The 20,191-nt window shown below is 41.6% G+C and overlaps 1 pseudogene across 1 annotated transcript in view; it reads right to left on the reverse strand.

Moving 5' to 3' along the window:
* The window catches only part of LOC310824124 (cytochrome P450 3A27-like), a 156,176-nt pseudogene extending 138,903 nt beyond the window's left edge, over window positions 1–17,273 (reverse strand). The window contains exon 1 of the transcript in view: window positions 17,249–17,273. The product of the transcript in view is annotated as a cytochrome P450 3A27-like (transcript). The remainder of the gene's footprint in view (window positions 1–17,248) is intronic.
* Window positions 17,274–20,191: the final 2,918 nt, after the last annotated feature.

Raw genomic sequence — 20,191 nt, forward strand, 5'->3', positions numbered from 1 at the left:
ATCAGGAAATTTGGTGTTTCACATATAAGCATTAGCAATGTTTTTTTGAATTGTTTTTTTATGACTGCCATGGGAGTGGCTGTGGACAAAATCTGCGATGGCCCTATATCCAATTACATTTCTGAAGTCCCTCTCTATCAGAAGAGGTTTTATGCTCTCACCTTTAAACCCAGATGAACATGTATTTTAATCTGAACTGTCTTAGACTATTAAATATAACTTGAAATGGTGACTGACTACTGCTTGAGTTTGTTTTGTGTGAATCTGTAATGACACCAACTCTCATTACAGACCATTATTGACCAATAAGACACTTTACTAAATTTCTATTTCTATCTCTCCACTGGACGAAAGTCATTCCTATGGGATTTCCCATAGAGTGAAATAAGGCAGATTTCTTGACAGATTTCATGTTGACAGACATCAATAGCAGACTCCAAAGTCACTAGGTCTCAACTACCCAGCTTAAGCATATTGAACAACACTTATTGGATTTGTGTTCTAATGGCCTACTCTATGTTACCTAGTGATAGGTTTGGGAATTGTTATCTGAGTTTCGTTCTTCCTGGTACATCATCTAGGACTACCTTCTGACTATGTACAACACTCACACACACATGCTAGATATTCTGCCTGATGGGAGGGCAGGACAGTGATGTCAGGTGTGTGTGGTCATTTGATTGTTGTTGTTGTAATGGCTTAATTACACCTCATTTGGCTCTGTTCTAACCTACCACTCTAGTCTTACACACACGTTGCTGGGGAAATGGCACAAGAAAGACGCAATCCTAGCAACGACAATTGTCAGTAGCACTAATTTTGTAATAATGATGCATGACATGTATTTTCAACACTTTTCAAAAATATGTCACTAATGTATTGGCATTATTACAACTTTGTGTTTCCAATGTATTAATAAGGGCTTTCCCTATTGGCTTCCCTATACCACATAAAACACTTGGCACTCCAGGTGGTGAGTGTACCGGAATTCTTTGGCGGTGAGTGAGTTAAACGCAGATGACGGTTCAAGATACAGCATCAGTAGACAAACATGTTTTGCAGCGCTCACTCAGTCCTGTACATCATGCATGCTCATGGTGTCAACTCAACGTATTGTATGTGTGAAATAGGACAAGCAGATCTCACTCACTAGTAAGATGAGGAAAGTGGTTCTTTTATATTTCCTGTTGTTACTTTTATATTTTTTCATGTTTTTATTATTCATTTTGGTAATTCTTGATTATTATACTTTGTTTAAAATAATCAAAGAGGGGACTGTTGGAATTGTACAATATTCTATGTGCCTCTCGACCTTTCACCTAGTGGTACCATGCCATAACCAGTACACAATGCAGAGACATGAAATCAGATGCTGGGGAATGGGGGGCCTAGGACCTGTAGCCCTCCAAGGCCAAATTCCATTGCAAGTCTATATATTCTAGTAGTAGTGTTACTATACTGGTACACAGTACACAGTGTGTCTTTATTCTTGATGGAAAGTTGGAGGACATTACATATGAATTACTTTATTTGTGTTTACTTAATGTGGGGATGAAATATGTTCCTCTGACACTAGACACCAAAATCACTACTATAGAGAGTGAAATGTTTGATTCTGTCTTTGAGATTCTTATAGCCCAATTTTGTGCAATAATATCTATTTACTAAAATCTGATCTTTAAGAAAGATATTTTTCTCCCTCTTTACGCAGTCTTGGATATTGCTCTGTTAAAGAGAAACAATGTTTCTTCTGGAACTTTTTCAAGTTTAATTGTGGTATGATTTCTGAGTAGTTTCTTGACTATTAAAGTGATTCTACGAGATCATTTCTATAATCTCAGCCTACAGTTCTCAATGTAGCGCTAATGAGTTGGAAACGGGTCCCTGTTACATGCCCTCAGTGTGGTGCGTATGTGTGTGGATTCCACGTAGACCAATGACATCGACACACTTAACAGTAATGCTGCTTCTAAAGTTGGCGATGATAAACTAGGGAGTCTGTGGCTGAATGAGATAAAACAGTGATTCAATTGATTATATTTGTACAAACTATGCATTGATAATTCAGACACAAAATAAGAGGTTAAATAATACAGAAATAGTTATTGCCATATCCCGTAGCTTCTCTTTAATGATTCATTCATAGATAGTGACAATTCAAATCATTTGAAAATATGTGGCTGCACTGTTACTAATGCTATAAATGCAACACATGCTTATAATGTGCAAACTGAATTATAAACCCATTATAAAAGGAAACCTTAGTGTTAAGTGTCACCAAAAGAAAAGAAAACACAGAGACATTAAATCAATTTGAGATACTCTATCACTCATTTATTTGCAAATATATGTAATAAGTGTCTGTAAGTAAAGACAATGAGACTCCGGTGGCCCTGCATATCAGAGAGAGAGAGGGGAAAGGGAGAGAGGGGGGGACATAACAAGAAGGCATGTGAGGTTATTATTTAAACTTTAACTAGAATACTTATTGGATTTCACTGAAGTATCCTTTGCGGTTACTGATGGAGTTTGACCCTGTGGAATTCCTAAAAAAAGAAAGACAGAAAAAAAGAGAAAGAGAGGGGGAGGGGGAGTGCAACTTTAGTGGTAAGAATAAAATTACTTCCAATCATTTAAAATGACTTATTCCGATTACTTAATAGCGTGTGTGTGTGTGTGTGTGTGTGTGTGTGCGTGCCCCCTCAGAAGGACGCCATGAGAAGCTGAAGGTGGTGCTCCAGGAGGCTCGAGACTCCAACGACCAGAGACTCCGTGTTGAAGTACCAGGGAACCTCCTGACCAAACATGTCGTCCAGAAGCATCATCAGCCCGCCCTGAGGTAAGGCTCTGAGTTACTGCTAGTTCACAGTACTCATTTAAACTGAACAATAGATTGGATGCTAAATACTAGAGAGAAGGAACAGTAACAACATCAGAACTTGTCTGTACCTTCAGGTGCAGCAGGCATCTCTCAGCCTCTGGTTTCATGTTGCTGGCAGGCAGGCAGGAGTGTAGGAGAGAGTACAGACGCTCCACAAAACCACCAGGTTGCTAACAGCAAACATAGGAGGAGAGAGCAGAGAGTCATATGAACTTGTCAACAAAGTCACCCTGTAACAGTCTTCAGTATAAGAACAGTACTCACCACCACCAGGGGCCTCCCCACCATCACCCCAAACAGAACCAGCTCATAGAGGATGTCTATGAGGTTGACATGGCTAATCTAACAAAAGACAAAAACATTTACAACAAAATAGCAATGATATTAAAAAGAAGGACCCAATACAGGCACAGGTAATCAATGTGAGACTACTGAAGTGAATGAACTAACCTGATGTTCTGCCAGCTCCATCTCAATGTCACCCTGTTTGGAGGGATCACTCAGGTACCCAACAAGGTCATCATAGGCACGGATGAACTGTGCCTCGTCCTATACAGAACAAGAGAGACAATGTCAGTAAACGGTTGTTACATTTTCTCTTGATAATTCACTCTGTTGGAGGAAGCCAATGTCTTACCTTGTGATTGGCCTGAACCAGTGCTCCCAGCAGGACCTTCCCAGCCACGTACAGCTGGTTCTTGCTCTGGGTGGAACTGCGCAGGGTCTGGTAAAGGGGGAAAAAAATAGTGAGACACCATCTGACAGAAGACAGAAGAGAGAAAGCACAGAGAAAGGGTGGTTGACTCACTGTGAAGGCCTGGCGTAGGGTGGTGACCCTCAGGGCAATGTCCTCAGTCCTCTTGGTGGTCAAATAGAGGCTATGGGAGAGAATGACGCATGTAAACCGGTGGAGTTACTAAGTGATAATATGGTAAAGGCTTGATAATATGGTAAAGGCTTAAGTGTTAAGTTTGACCTCATAGCAGTTCTGGCCCTGTGGCTCAGGATCAGTGTACTGCTGCTGAGCGGGTGTGGAGAAAGAGTCAGCCCCCGACCACGCAGTGGAGGACAGCTGCCCATCCGGTCCCATACGCAGGACGGTATTCACCACAGAGATGTCTGTCTGCTACTCACAACACACACACATACACACATCTCTTTAGCTAAAATGCATGGAGGTGGCTAGCAAGCTAGCTAGTTCAAGCTAAAGGTAACTCTTAGCAACGCCCTTAGACACTGTCAACGGGTTACTTAGCCACCTAGCAGCTAACAATGCTATCATTGCTTCTAACTGGCAAAATAATCATTGCACACACAATTTGTGAGATATGTGTCTCCTGTAAAATGTAATTAAATGTCACATACCCTCTTCAAAGTCGCTGTCGCTTTCCTCTTCACGATCGCGAACCTTGCAAAAAAGAAAACACGAACAACCCGTCGTAGAGACGGCAGACCGCAGTCCACGCACTCGCGCAGCCAATCCTGAATATCACCGAGGCATTTTTCAGTCCGTTTTGCTCAGAAAATCAGCAGGTTTGTGTCGATGTGAACATCAACTGAAGTCTGTTGTTATCTGGAGCGGACTGAACATTCCATAGAATGTTGCTAATGTTCTATATTGAAAGGTTGCATAGCAACACACCGTTTTGAAAATAATGAGTAATAATGATGCATGACATGTATCATCAACACTTTTCAAAAATGCGTTACCATGTGACCTCTAGAAATAGAACATGAGCAGCCTTCTATGTTTGATCCAGCGCTACGCAGCAACACACCTCTGATGATGTTGACATTGACGAGACCCAGCTAGTCTTCTGAGCGCTAGCATTACTACGCCACTAGCATTAGCAACGAAAGGTACTGAGAAACGCAGGTTTGGCTGCGGGAGTGCATGGATAGCGGACTGCCATTTCTACGACAGGTTGTTGTTCCTGTTTTCTTTTTGAGAGTACAGCGACTTCGAAGCAGGTATGTCACGTTTAATTACATTTTACAGTAGACACGTGGTAAACAAATGCATCTGTGTAATGGCATGACTGTTAGTCCGTCAGTAGCAACGGTGGTAGCATTGTTAGCTTTAGCTTGAACTAGCTCGCTTGCTCGTCACCAACATGCATGTTCGACTTGTGCCGTGTTGTTTTAGCAACACGTATCGAGTGGTTGTCTAACTATCGTTCAGATATGGTCCAACTATCGTCACATACCCTCTCCGAAGTCGCTGCCGTCGCTTCCCTCTTCACGATCGCGGACCCAGCAAAAAAGAAAACACGGAAGTAAAAACGGCAGGCCGCAGTCAAAACCTGAAAAACACTGAGGCATTTTTCAGCCCGTTTTGCTCCGAAAATCAGCTGGTTTGTGTCGATGTAAACATCAACTCAAGTTTGTTGTTATCTGGAGCGGATTGAACATTCCATAGAATGTTGCTAATGTTCTATATTGAAAGGTTGCATAGCAACACACAGTTTTGAAAATAATTCATAATAATCATAGATGACATGCATCATAAAGACTTTTCAAAAATGCGTTACCATGTGACCTCTAGAAATAGAACATGAGCAGCATTCTATGGAATGGTTGATCCAGCGCTACACAGCAACACACTTCTGTTGATGTTTACATTGAGGAGAACCCGCTGGTTTTCTGAGAGCTAGCATAACTAAGCCATGAGCATTAGCAACGAAAGGTACTGAGAAATGCCTCGGTGGTAGGTATGTCACGTTTAATTACATTTTACAGTAGACACATAGTAAACAAATGCATCTGTGTAATGGCATGACTGTTAGTCCGTCAGTAGCAACGGTGGTAGCATTGTTAGCTTTAGCTTTAACTAAGACTGTGAGGTGGAGGAGGCCAGACGAGACCAGCTATTCCACTTAGACACAGTCCGTCTGGCGTAAGGACAGACACACTGATCTCTGATGAGGAGGATTTCTCATTGTACAATGTATGCTCCCTCCTCTGTCTCCCCTCAGCTCCAGCAAAGCCCTCCTCCTGCAGCTCCTGTACCTGGTCCCTGTGAGAGGTGAGAGGGGGGCGGTGAGGCGTGCTGTGTCCCTCTGCAGTGCCCTGGGTGGAGAGCTGGACCTCAGTGAGACCACAAACCAAAGTTATACATAGTTAGTATATAGCTGGTATATGATTCCAATTCTCAGAATGAGCCATGAATCAGGAAATTTGGTGTTTCACATATAAGCATTAGCAATGTTTTTTTGAATTGTTTTTTTATGACTGCCATGGGAGTGGCTGTGGACAAAATCTGCGATGGCCCTATATCCAATTACATTTCTGAAGTCCCTCTCTATCAGAAGAGGTTTTATGCTCTCACCTTTAAACCCAGATGAACATGTATTTTAATCTGAACTGTCTTAGACTATTAAATATAACTTGAAATGGTGACTGACTACTGCTTGAGTTTGTTTTGTGTGAATCTGTAATGACACCAACTCTCATTACAGACCATTATTGACCAATAAGACACTTTACTAAATTTCTATTTCTATCTCTCCACTGGACGAAAGTCATTCCTATGGGATTTCCCATAGAGTGAAATAAGGCAGATTTCTTGACAGATTTCATGTTGACAGACATCAATAGCAGACTCCAAAGTCACTAGGTCTCAACTACCCAGCTTAAGCATATTGAACAACACTTATTGGATTTGTGTTCTAATGGCCTACTCTATGTTACCTAGTGATAGGTTTGGGAATTGTTATCTGGGTTTCGTTCTTCCTGGTACATCATCTAGGACTACCTTCTGACTATGTACAACACTCACACACACATGCTAGATATTCTGCCTGATGGGAGGGCAGGACAGTGATGTCAGGTGTGTGTGGTCATTTGATTGTTGTTGTTGTAATGGCTTAATTACACCTCATTTGGCTCTGTTCTAACCTACCACTCTAGTCTTACACACACGTTGCTGGGGAAATGGCACAAGAAAGACGCAATCCTAGCAACGACAATTGTCAGTAGCACTAATTTTGTAATAATGATGCATGACATGTATTTTCAACACTTTTCAAAAATATGTCACTAATGTATTGGCATTATTACAACTTTGTGTTTCCAATGTATTAATAAGGGCTTTCCCTATTGGCTTCCCTATACCACATAAAACACTTGGCACTCCAGGTGGTGAGTGTACCGGAATTCTTTGGCGGTGAGTGAGTTAAACGCAGATGACGGTTCAAGATACAGCATCAGTAGACAAACATGTTTTGCAGCGCTCACTCAGTCCTGTACATCATGCATGCTCATGGTGTCAACTCAACGTATTGTATGTGTGAAATAGGACAAGCAGATCTCACTCACTAGTAAGATGAGGAAAGTGGTTCTTTTATATTTCCTGTTGTTACTTTTATATTTTTTCATGTTTTTATTATTCATTTTGGTAATTCTTGATTATTATACTTTGTTTAAAATAATCAAAGAGGGGACTGTTGGAATTGTACAATATTCTATGTGCCTCTCGACCTTTCACCTAGTGGTACCATGCCATAACCAGTACACAATGCAGAGACATGAAATCAGATGCTGGGGAATGGGGGGCCTAGGACCTGTAGCCCTCCAAGGCCAAATTCCATTGCAAGTCTATATATTCTAGTAGTAGTGTTACTATACTGGTACACAGTACACAGTGTGTCTTTATTCTTGATGGAAAGTTGGAGGACATTACATATGAATTAGTTTATTTGTGTTTACTTAATGTGGGGATGAAATATGTTCCTCTGACACTAGACACCAAAATCACTACTATAGAGAGTGAAATGTTTGATTCTGTCTTTGAGATTCTTATAGCCCAATTTTGTGCAATAATATCTATTTACTAAAATCTGATCTTTAAGAAAGACATTTTTCTCCCTCTTTACGCAGTCTTGGATATTGCTCTGTTAAAGAGAAACAATGTTTCTTCTGGAACTTTTTCAAGTTTAATTGTGGTATGATTTCTGAGTAGTTTCTTGACTATTAAAGTGATTCTACGAGATAATTTCTATAATCTCAGCCTACAGTTCTCAACGTAGCGCTAATGAGTTGGAAACGGGTCCCTGTTACATGCCCTCAGTGTGGTGCGTATGTGTGTGGATTCCACGTAGACCAATGACATCGACACACTTAACAGTAATGCTGCTTCTAAAGTTGGCGATGATAAACTAGGGAGTCTGTGGCTGAATGAGATAAAACAGTGATTCAATTGATTATATTTGTACAAACTATGCATTGATAATTCAGACACAAAATAAGAGGTTAAATAATACAGAAATAGTTATTGCCATATCCCGTAGCTTCTCTTTAATGATTCATTCATAGATAGTGACAATTCAAATAATTTGAAAATATGTGGCTGCACTGTTACTAATGCTATAAATGCAACACATGCTTATAATGTGCAAACTGAATTATAAACCCATTATAAAAGGAAACCTTAGTGTTAAGTGTCACCAAAAGAAAAGAAAACACAGAGACATTAAATCAATTTGAGATACTCTATCACTCATTTATTTGCAAATATATGTAATAAGTGTCTGTAAGTAAAGACAATGAGACTCCGGTGGCCCTGCATATCAGAGAGAGAGAGGGGAAAGGGAGAGAGGGGGGGACATAACAAGAAGGCATGTGAGGTTATTATTTAAACTTTAACTAGAATACTTATTGGATTTCACTGAAGTATCCTTTGCGGTTACTGATGGAGTTTGACCCTGTGGAATTCCTAAAAAAAGAAAGACAGAAAAAAAGAGAAAGAGAGGGGGAGGGGGAGTGCAACTTTAGTGGTAAGAATAAAATTACTTCCAATCATTTAAAATGACTTATTCCGATTACTTAATAGCGTGTGTGTGTGCGTGCCCCCTCAGAAGGACGCCATGAGAAGCTGAAGGTGGTGCTCCAGGAGGCTCGAGACTCCAACGACCAGAGACTCCGTGTTGAAGTACCAGGGAACCTCCTGACCAAACATGTCGTCCAGAAGCATCATCAGCCCGCCCTGAGGTAAGGCTCTGAGTTACTGCTAGTTCACAGTACTCATTTAAACTGAACAATAGATTGGATGCTAAATACTAGAGAGAAGGAACAGTAACAACATCAGAACTTGTCTGTACCTTCAGGTGCAGCAGGCATCTCTCAGCCTCTGGTTTCATGTTGCTGGCAGGCAGGCAGGAGTGTAGGAGAGAGTACAGACGCTCCACAAAACCACCAGGTTGCTAACAGCAAACATAGGAGGAGAGAGCAGAGAGTCATATGAACTTGTCAACAAAGTCACCCTGTAACAGTCTTCAGTATAAGAACAGTACTCACCACCACCAGGGGCCTCCCCACCATCACCCCAAACAGAACCAGCTCATAGAGGATGTCTATGAGGTTGACATGGCTAATCTAACAAAAGACAAAAACATTTACAACAAAATAGCAATGATATTAAAAAGAAGGACCCAATACAGGCACAGGTAATCAATGTGAGACTACTGAAGTGAATGAACTAACCTGATGTTCTGCCAGCTCCATCTCAATGTCACCCTGTTTGGAGGGATCACTCAGGTACCCAACAAGGTCATCATAGGCACGGATGAACTGTGCCTCGTCCTATACAGAACAAGAGAGACAATGTCAGTAAACGGTTGTTACATTTTCTCTTGATAATTCACTCTGTTGGAGGAAGCCAATGTCTTACCTTGTGATTGGCCTGAACCAGTGCTCCCAGCAGGACCTTCCCAGCCACGTACAGCTGGTTCTTGCTCTGGGTGGAACTGCGCAGGGTCTGGTAAAGGGGGAAAAAAATAGTGAGACACCATCTGACAGAAGACAGAAGAGAGAAAGCACAGAGAAAGGGTGGTTGACTCACTGTGAAGGCCTGGCGTAGGGTGGTGACCCTCAGGGCAATGTCCTCAGTCCTCTTGGTGGTCAAATAGAGGCTATGGGAGAGAATGACGCATGTAAACCGGTGGAGTTACTAAGTGATAATATGGTAAAGGCTTGATAATATGGTAAAGGCTTAAGTGTTAAGTTTGACCTCATAGCAGTTCTGGCCCTGTGGCTCAGGATCAGTGTACTGCTGCTGAGCGGGTGTGGAGAAAGAGTCAGCCCCCGACCACGCAGTGGAGGACAGCTGCCCATCCGGTCCCATACGCAGGACGGTATTCACCACAGAGATGTCTGTCTGCTACTCACAACACACACACATACACACATCTCTTTAGCTAAAATGCATGGAGGTGGCTAGCAAGCTAGCTAGTTCAAGCTAAAGGTAACTCTTAGCAACGCCCTTAGACACTGTCAACGGGTTACTTAGCCACCTAGCAGCTAACAATGCTATCATTGCTTCTAACTGGCAAAATAATCATTGCACACACAATTTGTGAGATATGTGTCTCCTGTAAAATGTAATTAAATGTCACATACCCTCTTCAAAGTCGCTGTCGCTTTCCTCTTCACGATCGCGAACCTTGCAAAAAAGAAAACACGAACAACCCGTCGTAGAGACGGCAGACCGCAGTCCACGCACTCGCGCAGCCAATCCTGAATATCACCGAGGCATTTTTCAGTCCGTTTTGCTCAGAAAATCAGCAGGTTTGTGTCGATGTGAACATCAACTGAAGTCTGTTGTTATCTGGAGCGGACTGAACATTCCATAGAATGTTGCTAATGTTCTATATTGAAAGGTTGCATAGCAACACACCGTTTTGAAAATAATGAGTAATAATGATGCATGACATGTATCATCAACACTTTTCAAAAATGCGTTACCATGTGACCTCTAGAAATAGAACATGAGCAGCCTTCTATGTTTGATCCAGCGCTACGCAGCAACACACCTCTGATGATGTTGACATTGACGAGACCCAGCTAGTCTTCTGAGCGCTAGCATTACTACGCCACTAGCATTAGCAACGAAAGGTACTGAGAAACGCAGGTTTGGCTGCGGGAGTGCATGGATAGCGGACTGCCATTTCTACGACAGGTTGTTGTTCCTGTTTTCTTTTTGAGAGTACAGCGACTTCGAAGCAGGTATGTCACGTTTAATTACATTTTACAGTAGACACGTGGTAAACAAATGCATCTGTGTAATGGCATGACTGTTAGTCCGTCAGTAGCAACGGTGGTAGCATTGTTAGCTTTAGCTTGAACTAGCTCGCTTGCTCGTCACCAACATGCATGTTCGACTTGTGCCGTGTTGTTTTAGCAACACGTATCGAGTGGTTGTCTAACTATCGTTCAGATATGGTCCAACTATCGTCACATACCCTCTCCGAAGTCGCTGCCGTCGCTTCCCTCTTCACGATCGCGGACCCAGCAAAAAAGAAAACACGGAAGTAAAAACGGCAGGCCGCAGTCAAAACCTGAAAAACACTGAGGCATTTTTCAGCCCGTTTTGCTCCGAAAATCAGCTGGTTTGTGTCGATGTAAACATCAACTCAAGTTTGTTGTTATCTGGAGCGGATTGAACATTCCATAGAATGTTGCTAATGTTCTATATTGAAAGGTTGCATAGCAACACACAGTTTTGAAAATAATTCATAATAATCATAGATGACATGCATCATAAAGACTTTTCAAAAATGCGTTACCATGTGACCTCTAGAAATAGAACATGAGCAGCATTCTATGGAATGGTTGATCCAGCGCTACACAGCAACACACTTCTGTTGATGTTTACATTGAGGAGAACCCGCTGGTTTTCTGAGAGCTAGCATAACTAAGCCATGAGCATTAGCAACGAAAGGTACTGAGAAATGCCTCGGTGGTAGGTATGTCACGTTTAATTACATTTTACAGTAGACACATAGTAAACAAATGCATCTGTGTAATGGCATGACTGTTAGTCCGTCAGTAGCAACGGTGGTAGCATTGTTAGCTTTAGCTTTAACTAAGACTGTGAGGTGGAGGAGGCCAGACGAGACCAGCTATTCCACTTAGACACAGTCCGTCTGGCGTAAGGACAGACACACTGATCTCTGATGAGGAGGATTTCTCATTGTACAATGTATGCTCCCTCCTCTGTCTCCCCTCAGCTCCAGCAAAGCCCTCCTCCTGCAGCTCCTGTACCTGGTCCCTGTGAGAGGTGAGAGGGGGGCGGTGAGGCGTGCTGTGTCCCTCTGCAGTGCCCTGGGTGGAGAGCTGGACCTCAGTGAGACCACAAACCAAAGTTATACATAGTTAGTATATAGCTGGTATATGATTCCAATTCTCAGAATGAGCCATGAATCAGGAAATTTGGTGTTTCACATATAAGCATTAGCAATGTTTTTTTGAATTGTTTTTTTATGACTGCCATGGGAGTGGCTGTGGACAAAATCTGCGATGGCCCTATATCCAATTACATTTCTGAAGTCCCTCTCTATCAGAAGAGGTTTTATGCTCTCACCTTTAAACCCAGATGAACATGTATTTTAATCTGAACTGTCTTAGACTATTAAATATAACTTGAAATGGTGACTGACTACTGCTTGAGTTTGTTTTGTGTGAATCTGTAATGACACCAACTCTCATTACAGACCATTATTGACCAATAAGACACTTTACTAAATTTCTATTTCTATCTCTCCACTGGACGAAAGTCATTCCTATGGGATTTCCCATAGAGTGAAATAAGGCAGATTTCTTGACAGATTTCATGTTGACAGACATCAATAGCAGACTCCAAAGTCACTAGGTCTCAACTACCCAGCTTAAGCATATTGAACAACACTTATTGGATTTGTGTTCTAATGGCCTACTCTATGTTACCTAGTGATAGGTTTGGGAATTGTTATCTGGGTTTCGTTCTTCCTGGTACATCATCTAGGACTACCTTCTGACTATGTACAACACTCACACACACATGCTAGATATTCTGCCTGATGGGAGGGCAGGACAGTGATGTCAGGTGTGTGTGGTCATTTGATTGTTGTTGTTGTAATGGCTTAATTACACCTCATTTGGCTCTGTTCTAACCTACCACTCTAGTCTTACACACACGTTGCTGGGGAAATGGCACAAGAAAGACGCAATCCTAGCAACGACAATTGTCAGTAGCACTAATTTTGTAATAATGATGCATGACATGTATTTTCAACACTTTTCAAAAATATGTCACTAATGTATTGGCATTATTACAACTTTGTGTTTCCAATGTATTAATAAGGGCTTTCCCTATTGGCTTCCCTATACCACATAAAACACTTGGCACTCCAGGTGGTGAGTGTACCGGAATTCTTTGGCGGTGAGTGAGTTAAACGCAGATGACGGTTCAAGATACAGCATCAGTAGACAAACATGTTTTGCAGCGCTCACTCAGTCCTGTACATCATGCATGCTCATGGTGTCAACTCAACGTATTGTATGTGTGAAATAGGACAAGCAGATCTCACTCACTAGTAAGATGAGGAAAGTGGTTCTTTTATATTTCCTGTTGTTACTTTTATATTTTTTCATGTTTTTATTATTCATTTTGGTAATTCTTGATTATTATACTTTGTTTAAAATAATCAAAGAGGGGACTGTTGGAATTGTACAATATTCTATGTGCCTCTCGACCTTTCACCTAGTGGTACCATGCCATAACCAGTACACAATGCAGAGACATGAAATCAGATGCTGGGGAATGGGGGGCCTAGGACCTGTAGCCCTCCAAGGCCAAATTCCATTGCAAGTCTATATATTCTAGTAGTAGTGTTACTATACTGGTACACAGTACACAGTGTGTCTTTATTCTTGATGGAAAGTTGGAGGACATTACATATGAATTAGTTTATTTGTGTTTACTTAATGTGGGGATGAAATATGTTCCTCTGACACTAGACACCAAAATCACTACTATAGAGAGTGAAATGTTTGATTCTGTCTTTGAGATTCTTATAGCCCAATTTTGTGCAATAATATCTATTTACTAAAATCTGATCTTTAAGAAAGATATTTTTCTCCCTCTTTACGCAGTCTTGGATATTGCTCTGTTAAAGAGAAACAATGTTTCTTCTGGAACTTTTTCAAGTTTAATTGTGGTATGATTTCTGAGTAGTTTCTTGACTATTAAAGTGATTCTACGAGATAATTTCTATAATCTCAGCCTACAGTTCTCAATGTAGCGCTAATGAGTTGGAAACGGGTCCCTGTTACATGCCCTCAGTGTGGTGCGTATGTGTGTGGATTCCACGTAGACCAATGACATCGACACACTTAACAGTAATGCTGCTTCTAAAGTTGGCGATGATAAACTAGGGAGTCTGTGGCTGAATGAGATAAAACAGTGATTCAATTGATTATATTTGTACAAACTATGCATTGATAATTCAGACACAAAATAAGAGGTTAAATAATACAGAAATAGTTATTGCCATATCCCGTAGCTTCTCTTTAATGATTCATTCATAGATAGTGACAATTCAAATCATTTGAAAATATGTGGCTGCACTGTTACTAATGCTATAAATGCAACACATGCTTATAATGTGCAAACTGAATTATAAACCCATTATAAAAGGAAACCTTAGTGTTAAGTGTCACCAAAAGAAAAGAAAACACAGAGACATTAAATCAATTTGAGATACTCTATCACTCATTTATTTGCAAATATATGTAATAAGTGTCTGTAAGTAAAGACAATGAGACTCCGGTGGCCCTGCATATCAGAGAGAGAGAGGGGAAAGGGAGAGAGGGGGGGACATAACAAGAAGGCATGTGAGGTTATTATTTAAACTTTAACTAGAATACTTATTGGATTTCACTGAAGTATCCTTTGCGGTTACTGATGGAGTTTGACCCTGTGGAATTCCTAAAAAAAGAAAGACAGAAAAAAAGAGAAAGAGAGGGGGAGGGGGAGTGCAACTTTAGTGGTAAGAATAAAATTACTTCCAATCATTTAAAATGACTTATTCCGATTACTTAATAGCGTGTGTGTGTGTGTGTGTGTGTGTGTGTGCGTGCCCCCTCAGAAGGACGCCATGAGAAGCTGAAGGTGGTGCTCCAGGAGGCTCGAGACTCCAACGACCAGAGACTCCGTGTTGAAGTACCAGGGAACCTCCTGACCAAACATGTCGTCCAGAAGCATCATCAGCCCGCCCTGAGGTAAGGCTCTGAGTTACTGCTAGTTCACAGTACTCATTTAAACTGAACAATAGATTGGATGCTAAATACTAGAGAGAAGGAACAGTAACAACATCAGAACTTGTCTGTACCTTCAGGTGCAGCAGGCATCTCTCAGCCTCTGGTTTCATGTTGCTGGCAGGCAGGCAGGAGTGTAGGAGAGAGTACAGACGCTCCACAAAACCACCAGGTTGCTAACAGCAAACATAGGAGGAGAGAGCAGAGAGTCATATGAACTTGTCAACAAAGTCACCCTGTAACAGTCTTCAGTATAAGAACAGTACTCACCACCACCAGGGGCCTCCCCACCATCACCCCAAACAGAACCAGCTCATAGAGGATGTCTATGAGGTTGACATGGCTAATCTAACAAAAGACAAAAACATTTACAACAAAATAGCAATGATATTAAAAAGAAGGACCCAATACAGGCACAGGTAATCAATGTGAGACTACTGAAGTGAATGAACTAACCTGATGTTCTGCCAGCTCCATCTCAATGTCACCCTGTTTGGAGGGATCACTCAGGTACCCAACAAGGTCATCATAGGCACGGATGAACTGTGCCTCGTCCTATACAGAACAAGAGAGACAATGTCAGTAAACGGTTGTTACATTTTCTCTTGATAATTCACTCTGTTGGAGGAAGCCAATGTCTTACCTTGTGATTGGCCTGAACCAGTGCTCCCAGCAGGACCTTCCCAGCCACGTACAGCTGGTTCTTGCTCTGGGTGGAACTGCGCAGGGTCTGGTAAAGGGGGAAAAAAATAGTGAGACACCATCTGACAGAAGACAGAAGAGAGAAAGCACAGAGAAAGGGTGGTTGACTCACTGTGAAGGCCTGGCGTAGGGTGGTGACCCTCAGGGCAATGTCCTCAGTCCTCTTGGTGGTCAAATAGAGGCTATGGGAGAGAATGACGCATGTAAACCGGTGGAGTTACTAAGTGATAATATGGTAAAGGCTTGATAATATGGTAAAGGCTTAAGTGTTAAGTTTGACCTCATAGCAGTTCTGGCCCTGTGGCTCAGGATCAGTGTACTGCTGCTGAGCGGGTGTGGAGAAAGAGTCAGCCCCCGACCACGCAGTGGAGGACAGCTGCCCATCCGGTCCCATACGCAGGACGGTATTCACCACAGAGATGTCTGTCTGCTACTCACAACACACACACATACACACATCTCTTTAGCTAAAATGCATGGAGGTGGCTAGCAAGCTAGCTAGTTCAAGCTAAAGGTAACTCTTAGCAACGCCCTTAGACACTGTCAACGGGTTACTTAGCCACCTAGCAGCTAACAATGCTATCATTGCTTCTAACTGGCAAAATAATCATTGCACACACAATTTGTGAGATATGTGTCTCCTGTAAAATGTAATTAAATGTCACATACCCTCTTCAAAGTCGCTGTCGCTTTCCTCTTCACGATCGCGAACCTTGCAAAAAAGAAAACACGAACAACCCGTCGTAGAGACGGCAGACCGCAGTCCACGCACTCGCGCAGCCAATCCTGAATATCACCGAGGCATTTTTCAGTCCGTTTTGCTCAGAAAATCAGCAGGTTTGTGTCGATGTGAACATCAACTGAAGTCTGTTGTTATCTGGAGCGGACTGAACATTCCATAGAATGTTGCTAATGTTCTATATTGAAAGGTTGCATAGCAACACACCGTTTTGAAAATAATGAGTAATAATGATGCATGACATGTATCATCAACACTTTTCAAAAATGCGTTACCATGTGACCTCTAGAAATAGAACATGAGCAGCCTTCTATGTTTGATCCAGCGCTACGCAGCAACACACCTCTGATGATGTTGACATTGACGAGACCCAGCTAGTCTTCTGAGCGCTAGCATTACTACGCCACTAGCATTAGCAACGAAAGGTACTGAGAAACGCAGGTTTGGCTGCGGGAGTGCATGGATAGCGGACTGCCATTTCTACGACAGGTTGTTGTTCCTGTTTTCTTTTTGAGAGTACAGCGACTTCGAAGCAGGTATGTCACGTTTAATTACATTTTACAGTAGACACGTGGTAAACAAATGCATCTGTGTAATGGCATGACTGTTAGTCCGTCAGTAGCAACGGTGGTAGCATTGTTAGCTTTAGCTTGAACTAGCTCGCTTGCTCGTCACCAACATGCATGTTCGACTTGTGCCGTGTTGTTTTAGCAACACGTATCGAGTGGTTGTCTAACTATCGTTCAGATATGGTCCAACTATCGTCACATACCCTCTCCGAAGTCGCTGCCGTCGCTTCCCTCTTCACGATCGCGGACCCAGCAAAAAAGAAAACACGGAAGTAAAAACGGCACTGAGGCATAAAAAACACTGAGGCATTTTTCAGCCCGTTTTGCTCCGAAAATCAGCTGGTTTGTGTCGATGTAAACATCAACTCAAGTTTGTTGTTATCTGGAGCGGATTGAACATTCCATAGAATGTTGCTAATGTTCTATATTGAAAGGTTGCATAGCAACACACAGTTTTGAAAATAATTCATAATAATCATAGATGACATGCATCATAAAGACTTTTCAAAAATGCGTTACCATGTGACCTCTAGAAATAGAACATGAGCAGCATTCTATGGAATGGTTGATCCAGCGCTACACAGCAACACACTTCTGTTGATGTTTACATTGAGGAGAACCCGCTGGTTTTCTGAGAGCTAGCATAACTAAGCCATGAGCATTAGCAACGAAAGGTACTGAGAAATGCCTCGGTGGTAGGTATGTCACGTTTAATTACATTTTACAGTAGACACATAGTAAACAAATGCATCTGTGTAATGGCATGACTGTTAGTCCGTCAGTAGCAACGGTGGTAGCATTGTTAGCTTTAGCTTTAACTAAGACTGTGAGGTGGAGGAGGCCAGACGAGACCAGCTATTCCACTTAGACACAGTCCGTCTGGCGTAAGGACAGACACACTGATCTCTGATGAGGAGGATTTCTCATTGTACAATGTATGCTCCCTCCTCTGTCTCCCCTCAGCTCCAGCAAAGCCCTCCTCCTGCAGCTCCTGTACCTGGTCCCTGTGAGAGGTGAGAGGGGGGCGGTGAGGCGTGCTGTGTCCCTCTGCAGTGCCCTGGGTGGAGAGCTGGACCTCAGTGAGACCACAAACCAAAGTTATACATAGTTAGTATATAGCTGGTATATGATTCCAATTCTCAGAATGAGCCATGAATCAGGAAATTTGGTGTTTCACATATAAGCATTAGCAATGTTTTTTTGAATTGTTTTTTTATGACTGCCATGGGAGTGGCTGTGGACAAAATCTGCGATGGCCCTATATCCAATTACATTTCTGAAGTCCCTCTCTATCAGAAGAGGTTTTATGCTCTCACCTTTAAACCCAGATGAACATGTATTTTAATCTGAACTGTCTTAGACTATTAAATATAACTTGAAATGGTGACTGACTACTGCTTGAGTTTGTTTTGTGTGAATCTGTAATGACACCAACTCTCATTACAGACCATTATTGACCAATAAGACACTTTACTAAATTTCTATTTCTATCTCTCCACTGGACGAAAGTCATTCCTATGGGATTTCCCATAGAGTGAAATAAGGCAGATTTCTTGACAGATTTCATGTTGACAGACATCAATAGCAGACTCCAAAGTCACTAGGTCTCAACTACCCAGCTTAAGCATATTGAACAACACTTATTGGATTTGTGTTCTAATGGCCTACTCTATGTTACCTAGTGATAGGTTTGGGAATTGTTATCTGGGTTTCGTTCTTCCTGGTACATCATCTAGGACTACCTTCTGACTATGTACAACACTCACACACACATGCTAGATATTCTGCCTGATGGGAGGGCAGGACAGTGATGTCAGGTGTGTGTGGTCATTTGATTGTTGTTGTTGTAATGGCTTAATTACACCTCATTTGGCTCTGTTCTAACCTACCACTCTAGTCTTACACACACGTTGCTGGGGAAATGGCACAAGAAAGACGCAATCCTAGCAACGACAATTGTCAGTAGCACTAATTTTGTAATAATGATGCATGACATGTATTTTCAACACTTTTCAAAAATATGTCACTAATGTATTGGCATTATTACAACTTTGTGTTTCCAATGTATTAATAAGGGCTTTCCCTATTGGCTTCCCTATACCACATAAAACACTTGGCACTCCAGGTGGTGAGTGTACCGGAATTCTTTGGCGGTGAGTGAGTTAAACGCAGATGACGGTTCAAGATACAGCATCAGTAGACAAACATGTTTTGCAGCGCTCACTCAGTCCTGTACATCATGCATGCTCATGGTGTCAACTCAACGTATTGTATGTGTGAAATAGGACAAGCAGATCTCACTCACTAGTAAGATGAGGAAAGTGGTTCTTTTATATTTCCTGTTGTTACTTTTATATTTTTTCATGTTTTTATTATTCATTTTGGTAATTCTTGATTATTATACTTTGTTTAAAATAATCAAAGAGGGGACTGTTGGAATTGTACAATATTCTATGTGCCTCTCGACCTTTCACCTAGTGGTACCATGCCATAACCAGTACACAATGCAGAGACATGAAATCAGATGCTGGGGAATGGGGGGCCTAGGACCTGTAGCCCTCCAAGGCCAAATTCCATTGCAAGTCTATATATTCTAGTAGTAGTGTTACTATACTGGTACACAGTACACAGTGTGTCTTTATTCTTGATGGAAAGTTGGAGGACATTACATATGAATTAGTTTATTTGTGTTTACTTAATGTGGGGATGAAATATGTTCCTCTGACACTAGACACCAAAATCACTACTATAGAGAGTGAAATGTTTGATTCTGTCTTTGAGATTCTTATAGCCCAATTTTGTGCAATAATATCTATTTACTAAAATCTGATCTTTAAGAAAGACATTTTTCTCCCTCTTTACGCAGTCTTGGATATTGCTCTGTTAAAGAGAAACAATGTTTCTTCTGGAACTTTTTCAAGTTTAATTGTGGTATGATTTCTGAGTAGTTTCTTGACTATTAAAGTGATTCTACGAGATAATTTCTATAATCTCAGCCTACAGTTCTCAACGTAGCGCTAATGAGTTGGAAACGGGTCCCTGTTACATGCCCTCAGTGTGGTGCGTATGTGTGTGGATTCCACGTAGACCAATGACATCGACACACTTAACAGTAATGCTGCTTCTAAAGTTGGCGATGATAAACTAGGGAGTCTGTGGCTGAATGAGATAAAACAGTGATTCAATTGATTATATTTGTACAAACTATGCATTGATAATTCAGACACA

This window comes from Argentina silus, assembly GCF_951799395.1.
Source record: "Argentina silus genome assembly, chromosome: Y".
Lineage (NCBI taxonomy): Eukaryota > Metazoa > Chordata > Actinopteri > Argentiniformes > Argentinidae > Argentina > Argentina silus.